Raw genomic sequence first — 8180 nt, 5'->3', positions numbered from 1 at the left:
AAATATAGACTTTTATATATTAGCTATTTGTAGTGTTGTAGTCTATTGAAAATGTTGCCTTACTTACTTATTACATAAACACCTCGGCTGCTAGTTGTTTTTTATTTTAGTTTATTTATTTTTTCCAATTCAAAAATTTTAAATTCATTCGAAAATCTATTTGAATATAAGAGCGTGTTATGTAAAGATTTACACAGATATAAATCACATGTATACAGAATTGGAAAGTGTATTATGTTGTTTTTGTCACCGTGTATATAATGAGTGGCATGCCATAAAATGAATTTATTTTTTGCACCAGTTAATGTAAACCTGATATTTGTTTAAAAATCTCTAATTGTGAGAAAAGATACTGATATTGAATGTACAAATTTGTATCATTCTTAAATAAAACCCAATACTAATATGATTGTTTTTATTTTACCTTAGTCAGTTACTAATTTTATTCTTTTCATTTAGGAACAATTATTGTGTTATTTTTCTTCTCTCTACTGTTAAAAGCCATTGATTACTGTTTTATTAAACACCATTATGTTCTTACTCAATGAACAATTGCTTAAGTTATACTTCTAGTAAAGTTTGAATAATAATTTTTTACTTTTCTTAATACGATTTTTAAAATTAGTTTATTAGCTGAATTATGATTCATTGTGAAGAAGGGGAAAATATTGTGATAAAGGCTCTTATTTTGAAACCATTCCCAACCTTATTTATTTTAGTTGAGAATGTATCAATTTAAGCCATTCTGGTTCTACAAATTACAAAAATTCCTGGTCAAGTCCAGTGACAATATACAGACAGATAAATATAAAATTTCTATTTTTTCTTAAATGAAAATGCTAGGGATTGGTACATTCCCAGGGATATCACAATGGGAAAGGTAGAGAGGGTCTCCTCAATGATTTGAAAATTTTGAAAATTAGAGATTTGAAAAGCTTTCAACTGCAAAAATTATGATAATACATTTTATTCATAGAGTTTTTTAAATTTAAAACTAATATAGGTACCTCTGAAATTAGGAAATTGGAATTTTATTAATATAATGTTATTTGAATAAAATAAATTGTTGTTTTAACAATAAAATTAAAATATTTCAAGTACAAAATAAAATATTTGAATTTGCTAATCGAATTCAGCAGGTTATATCTGTACCAACCATGAAGAAGTAGATAACTAGTTGCCTAATTGACTAAACTTATCAACTTCTTCACAGTTGGTAAGAATGTCATAATTATTTAATTGAAATATATCTTCCAAAAAGATTTATTGATTAAAATCTCAATTTAATTTATTTTATATGTTTTGGAATTCTTCCCTTTAAAATCTCGACCTAGTAATCACTAGATCATTGAAATAAAAAATATTTTATCTCCCTAGCTTAGAAAATAAATTTGGCAGGTCAGTAGTTACATATAAGATGGGTATTGCTGTGGACAGATTCATGTAGCAAAATGATCAAGGTAATTTTTTTTTTTAATTTTATTTAAATTTGTATTTAGCGGTTTTTAAGGATGATAAAAACAAATCTGACTAACTTTTTTCCTAAAGAAAGATTTTGTCCCACTTTAAAAGTAGCGTTTTTTTTTTTTTTTTTTTTTTTTTTTTTTTTTTTTTTTTTTTTTTTTTTAATACTGTAGACAATATATTTTTCTTATTCAACGCAAGAAAGTAAATCTATTAGTATGATTACTCCACTGTCCTATAATAAGAGCACAATATAATAATAATAATAAATAATCCTCAAAGCTTGTCTATGTATATTTAGAAAAGAAGGAGGACATGTTTTGCTGAATATCGAAGAAGCTTGCCGCTAGTAGTAGGTGGCCCTGCGACGGTATTTTTTCAAAAACAACAGGGGTTTATATCGCCATCTCAAGGATATAATCTGGTTTAACTGCACTTAATCTGAGCAAAGGTGCTGAATCAACAATTGTGTCAGAAAATGAACTGTTGGCAGAATGGAAGAACAAATTTGCATGGGAGATTCTACTGCAAATTAAATTATAGCTCCATTGACAATGAAATATCTGTCGAATGATTAAATGATGGAAAGTTATTCTCCGAGACAGAAGGGTTTTTGATCGCCATTCAAGATCAAGTTATAGCCAGCAGATCATATAGAAGACGTATTCTAAAAAACTCGACAACACCGGATAAATGTCGATTATGCTCAGAAACGCTGGAATCAATCCAACATATCACTGCTGGATGTTGAATGTTGGATGCTACAGATTTCATATCTTCAGAGGCATAATAATGTGCCCAAAATTTCGCATCTGGTCCTGGCGTTGAAACACAATTTATTAGGTGATAAGACCCCATATTTTATGTAACACCCAAATAGGCTCCTCCAAAAAAGTCACTCTACTGTGATTAATCAATTATTACGGACCATACTGTGCGTCATAATAGACCAGATATCCTCCTAATAGATTAAGAACAACAAAAGCAGAAATTATTGATCGGTATCTCCAACGATAATAATATAAGCTCCACTGTGGGGGAAAACTCAGGAAATACCAGGAACTGACGGAATCATTTGGAAGGTGTCATCTCCACTCCAATCGTAATATCCACCAATTTTAATAACTAATCAACAGTGGCAGGCACGAATGGTTTGGGGTTGCCTAATGATGTACTAAGAGCTGCTTAACAGCCAGTACTCTTAGAATAAGGAGAGAGATGAATAGTAGGAAGAGGACCGAAGTTGAAGAGAGGGACATAACTATTAAATGCAGAGTCCGGTTGTAAAATGATATAAATATACCATATATTCTATATGATAAAAATTTGTGATTTGACATAAGTTTAAAAATAAATTACCTGTTGTCAGTAAATTATAAGGAAATAATAAATAACAAAAGGTAACAAAAAATGTGCGAAAAATCCAATAGAATAATATTCTATCTGAGTGATATATTATTATATTCCTAAATAATGTAGAAAAATATGGATAATAGATAAAAATAAAAAAAACTATTAAGTATTAATCTTCATAAATCCAATAAAATAATTTCTAATATAAATTTATATATAAAAAATATAATAATAATTCACGATAGAGAAAAAAAAAATTAAGCATTTTCATTATAAAAAAATAAATTTCTAGTTAAAAGTAAATGATAAAAAACCAATGAATAGCAAAAACTAAGAATTAAAATCCAACAAAATAACCCCCAGGACCGCCCGTAGCTCAGTGGTTAAGACAGTCTTAGCAATTTTAAGTCTATTGGTGGTGCCGGTTCGGATCCGGCCTGGGTATGGCGTTGACTTTTTTTATTGCGTGGCGGTCCCACAAAATGAAACACTTTTGCAAAGGTAGTAAATGCGTGGGATATGGCACCAATTTTTTTTATATAACGTATATATAATATAACCGAATGGCCGGAAGTGCCACTTTATAAAATAGGTTTATCATATTTTTCCGATTTTATATGTTACACAATTATGTGTAAACTTGGTGTGTCAACGTGCAATTGAGTGGTCTTTAATGTCCGATATCCGATTTTCATTGTAATAGTCTGATTGGGCTGAAATACAGTTTTTTTTTTTTTTCAAAAAAATCTTCCTCTAAAGTATTTTTACTTATGGAGGAAGATCTCAAGCCCTTAGCTCTGCGTAAAGGCTTACGAAGTTAGGAACAAAATCCAAATCCATAGTTTTTGTTTACAAACTCTGATCTTCAGATTAAAAATATAAGAACGCCTACTATAGTGTTAAGATTGATGGGGTTACTACACAAAAACCATGTGATTGTGGTAAATTGTTATACGGACCATGGTTCCATGGGCAGCTATATGGAGGATGGAAAGATCTAGAGAGTGCTTCTCCATATCTCCTTATCCAGGGTGAGGAATTTTTACTAATAGGCAGCCGTCTATACGCTGAATAATTATGCCATCTGTTCTAAATTGTTGGAAGAGTGGTAAGTTAATTTGAAATCTCATCCCTCAGCCAACAAGGTATAGGTTGAATAGGTGCCTGGACACACAGGCATTAAAGGCTATGAAAGGGAAGATTGCCTTGCCTGGAGGGAGTATGAGAATGTTCCCTTTACACCTAATCCCAAGAGACGCATTAAACCGATTGCTGAGGGTAAGGCTGGACTATTTCTAGAGAAACGCCAGGAGGCAAGAACAGTCAAAGATGTTACTAAACTAAAAGGTTCTAGTACAATAGGAAGTGTAACACCTCTTCCCATGGACAAGGTTACTTAGGGCAGGTGACTAGACTATATACAGGACACTGTCAGCCGAATAAATATCTATTTAATATGTTATTAACAGACACACCTATCTTTAAGTTCTGCAGAGAGGATAATGAAACTGCCTATCATACCATATGCAGATGTGATGCATTAGCCAAGAAACGATTCCTCAATTTGGACAAAGTAGTATTGTGGATGCCAAGCTTTGCGAAACGGGCCATCCTTAAATTTAAGACATTTAAATTTGCAAAGGCTTCTGTCCTGTTTTGAACAGAGCTTTCAAAGTAAGGACAGTTTTCAATAGGCCCTGAGAGGCCGCGGTGCAAACATCCCGGAATAAAAACAAAAATCGTTATTCCTATTCAGAAAAACAATAAAATAGAAATTTCATAGCAACAGAAAAATAAACATTTTTTGTTCATGATTATCACCCTCTCCGGTCTTTAGATTTATTTTGCTTCATTACTTCAACACGAGCCACCCAATTCACACATAACTTGGTGACGTGTGCAAGGTGGTAAGTGAAAGTTGTATGATACGCGCACCGTAGCAGATATTTTATGTTATTGAGGTGACTCGTTCACTCGGCTCAGTGGAAACGTCCCAGCTCGAGGACCTACGATATTGCAGCTTGCCTGCATGCGCAGAACCATGCACACTTAGTTTTCTCTATCGCCTGCTTCTGGGCAAATAAGGTGCTTATTGGTGTGGGTCATCACAGGGTAGGTGACAAGTAGAGATGTCCCTGTTAGTTTTATCTGACGCACCTGCTTATTTCTAGGGAATATTATAAATATAAAAATATTTTTGAAAGATACATCTGCCTGGACTACATAGTGTTGCCATGTTTAAGTTAAAAAATCATTCATTTCTCGTATACTATTCATAAATTTGATACAAACACTTTACAAAGGTATTGTCCTTTCGATTATTTCAACCGTTTGTGGAACGTGGCCGCTTACGTTAAAGGAAGAAAAGACCTTAAGCTCTTCGCAAATTGAAGTGAATATTTGGCTAAAAGAAATATGCATCCTAATTTAGGAAACTACATAACGTGATAGAAAGTTTTTGTGATCGATAACAAATGAGTTCTCAAAAAAAAAAATTTAAGGTGGGTAATTGTCCGAAGTGTTGATCAAAACGTGGATGTGAGGATTGTATTGTCTGGTGCCTCATAGTTCCTTAAAAAAAACTTATTTCATTATTCATTATTTATTAGCTTTCCTCAAGGATTACACAGTACCAAAATTTAGTTGAAATGTCCTCCGCGACAGACATATCAAGGTCCTACATTTTGGACTATGTCAACAGAGTAGTGAGCAGTTTCTCATAAATAAAAAAGACCACTCCGGCTATTTCTGCGCGACTGAATTGGCCACAGGCCAGCAGTCGAAGCCGAGAGTTACCTACACGCCACAATCGCCGCTCAGTCCCGAAGTGTATCACTGGTTCCAGCCGTAGTAACTGCCGCAGTCTGATCAGTGATCGCAGGTACAGAGGTCGCGTGCTGGACAGGAGCTATTGCGCCTGACATAGTCGCGAGCTGTCTCTCAGTCCATGTCCGCCTGATCTACGGTGTGGTCGAGCCTTCTCGGCTATCAAGGTATGTAAATATAAATTATTTATTTATACATACAAATATTATCAATAATGATTATATATTTATTTATTAGAAATAATTAGCTCCAAATCGCAAAAATACTTAATTAATTTATCATCCACAAAAATATTTAATTAATTTATCATTCACCAAAATACTTAATTAATTAATTATCTTATGCCGATAATAGAGTTTGGAATCAACAAAAAATAGGAGGTACACAGTAGTTAACTTATCAAAGTATAAAAAAAACAGATTATAAAGTTCAATCTGTTTGAATTTCAAAAAAGTAAACATAACATCATAGGTTTTCTTAAGTTTTAGTTTTTCTCTTTATAACTATTTGTATTAATATTAGGTTATACATTTATCAAATTTTGTTTGAATACTTTTTTTTTTTTTTTTATAACCTTATAATGCCACAAGACAATCAGAGGGAGAAGTCGTACTAAAGTATACATAGTAAATTTCACATATTATGTATCTATGAAGTACTAATGTTATTATTCTTAATGAAGGGTACGAAAAAAATAATGAATACTTTTGTTGATTAAGCATTCTGTTATAAACTCTGTATTTATCTATTTTTATTATTATTAAAAATTACATAACTATTATTATTATTTTAATTTTTTTATAATTTTAATTATTTGATCATTATAAAATTTTGAACTGTTAGTGATTTCTTTTTGCACGAGGCAAGACCTCCTTCTTCGGCTTCATTATCAAATGTTAAAAGAAAATTAAACTGTTGAAATGACCTTGTAAAGCTCTGTAAGAAATAATAATAATAAAATAAAATAAAATCAATTTGGTCATTATTGAAATGTAATATACAATGTAGTGTTACTACATACAACATACGTTAACATACTAGTTCTTTTGGATGATTAAAACATTGGATTGTTTACCTTTAATACATTAATTTATTAGCATAGAGGTGCGAAACGATCTAATCATTAGTATATTTAGATATCGGACTATTTCTCTATTTAATATTTATTTTGTTATTACTTTCCTAATTTCTATTACATATTTTCCTTAAATATAGTAGATTGAAATAATTAGTAATTAGAACATTAAAGAATGAATACATTTTTAAACGTTAAACAATTATTTCTTTACATTAAAATATACTTGATTTTTCAATTAAATAAATTTTAATTGTTTTAATCATTAATTATTCTCTATTTAATATTTTAATTATTAATTATTATTTAATATATAGTTTTAGAGCTTTCATTTACTCGATTTTACTTCTTTTTTTTTTATTGTCACATAAATATGGTTATGTTTGACATAAAAAATACAGTTTGCCCTTGCTCAAATGTTTTATTTATGTTTTGTTTATCAAGCTGGCGATAACTAAGGTCAATGAAATACATATGTATTACAGTATTATATTAATATCTAACAAATAATGTCTCAAGAGAATGACGAAGAATGCGTAAATAAATTGAACTTAAGAATGAAAGTTTTTTCCGTGGCTGATATGACGTGTTTCCATGGCTGTTATCATAATAGCAAATTTTACTTTTACATATCTACTTATATTACGAGAAGGTATTTTGACCGCATAACATTCTCTACTTTTGCAGAGTTTGATTTCGACCCAAAGTAGAGGTAATCCAGGAACCTTAGACAAAAAAGGGGATTTACTTATGTTTGGGCATATATGTTGAATACGATACAGTTTAAGAAATGAAGCAAAAAAAAAAAAAAATGAGGAAATAAACTAAAAAAATCAAAGGGTTCTGATTTTTTATTGTATTATTATTTTTTTTACTTATTGTTTTGGCTTGGAATGGAATTAAAAATGTAAATTTCCGATTTCTCCAGACGAGCGGAAGTTTATTTGTATTGATGTAAAACCTTAAAATATTATTCAATTTTTCATTCCTCGGTCAATATAATGGAAACTATCGCACAAAACATATTATATCTCCTTCAAAGTAGATTAGATATGATAAAATCTGAGCTGTTTATATTTAATAGTACCTGAGATACAGTTTTCCAAAAAGAGAAAGCAATGTTTTACAAAAAAAAAGTAAATCACCAACTACTTTAAACTAAATTTAACCCGCTTCATTTTCAGTAGTTATAGGCGTTTGTATGTCGAACAATGTCTTGAGTTATAAAACATTTCTTAATATAACTCATTTTCGACAGAAGTAATATAATGTCAAATTCTTATTAAATAGTAATAAAAATATATTTTTTTTAATTATGTAAAATCATTATTAATACTTGATTACCAAATAAGTTTGTAAAGTATGATTGTTATAAGATATTTTTATTACTCCAGAGGATCTTAAAAAATATTTTTAAAAGATTTGAACATAGAGCTACTTTTTTCGGAAATGGGTCATTATG

The 8180-nt window shown here is 30.5% G+C and overlaps 1 protein-coding gene across 1 annotated transcript in view; it reads left to right on the top strand.

The window, feature by feature from the left end:
- Positions 1 to 5652: 5652 nt before the first annotated feature.
- LOC106686756 (titin) overlaps positions 5653 to 8180 on the top strand; it is a 104293-nt gene continuing 101765 nt past the window's right edge. Inside the window, exon 1 of the mRNA XM_014430246.3 lies at positions 5653 to 5810. The gene's annotated coding sequence lies outside the window, so the exon portion shown is untranslated. The remainder of the gene's footprint in view (positions 5811 to 8180) is intronic.

This window comes from Halyomorpha halys, unplaced genomic scaffold (genome assembly GCF_000696795.3).
Source record: "Halyomorpha halys isolate HHAL.00 unplaced genomic scaffold, Hhal_1.1 Scaffold868.1, whole genome shotgun sequence".
Classification (NCBI taxonomy): domain Eukaryota; kingdom Metazoa; phylum Arthropoda; class Insecta; order Hemiptera; family Pentatomidae; genus Halyomorpha; species Halyomorpha halys.
The sequence above is the reverse complement of the archived record's forward strand: the minus strand, read 5'-3'. Positions and strand labels throughout refer to the sequence as shown.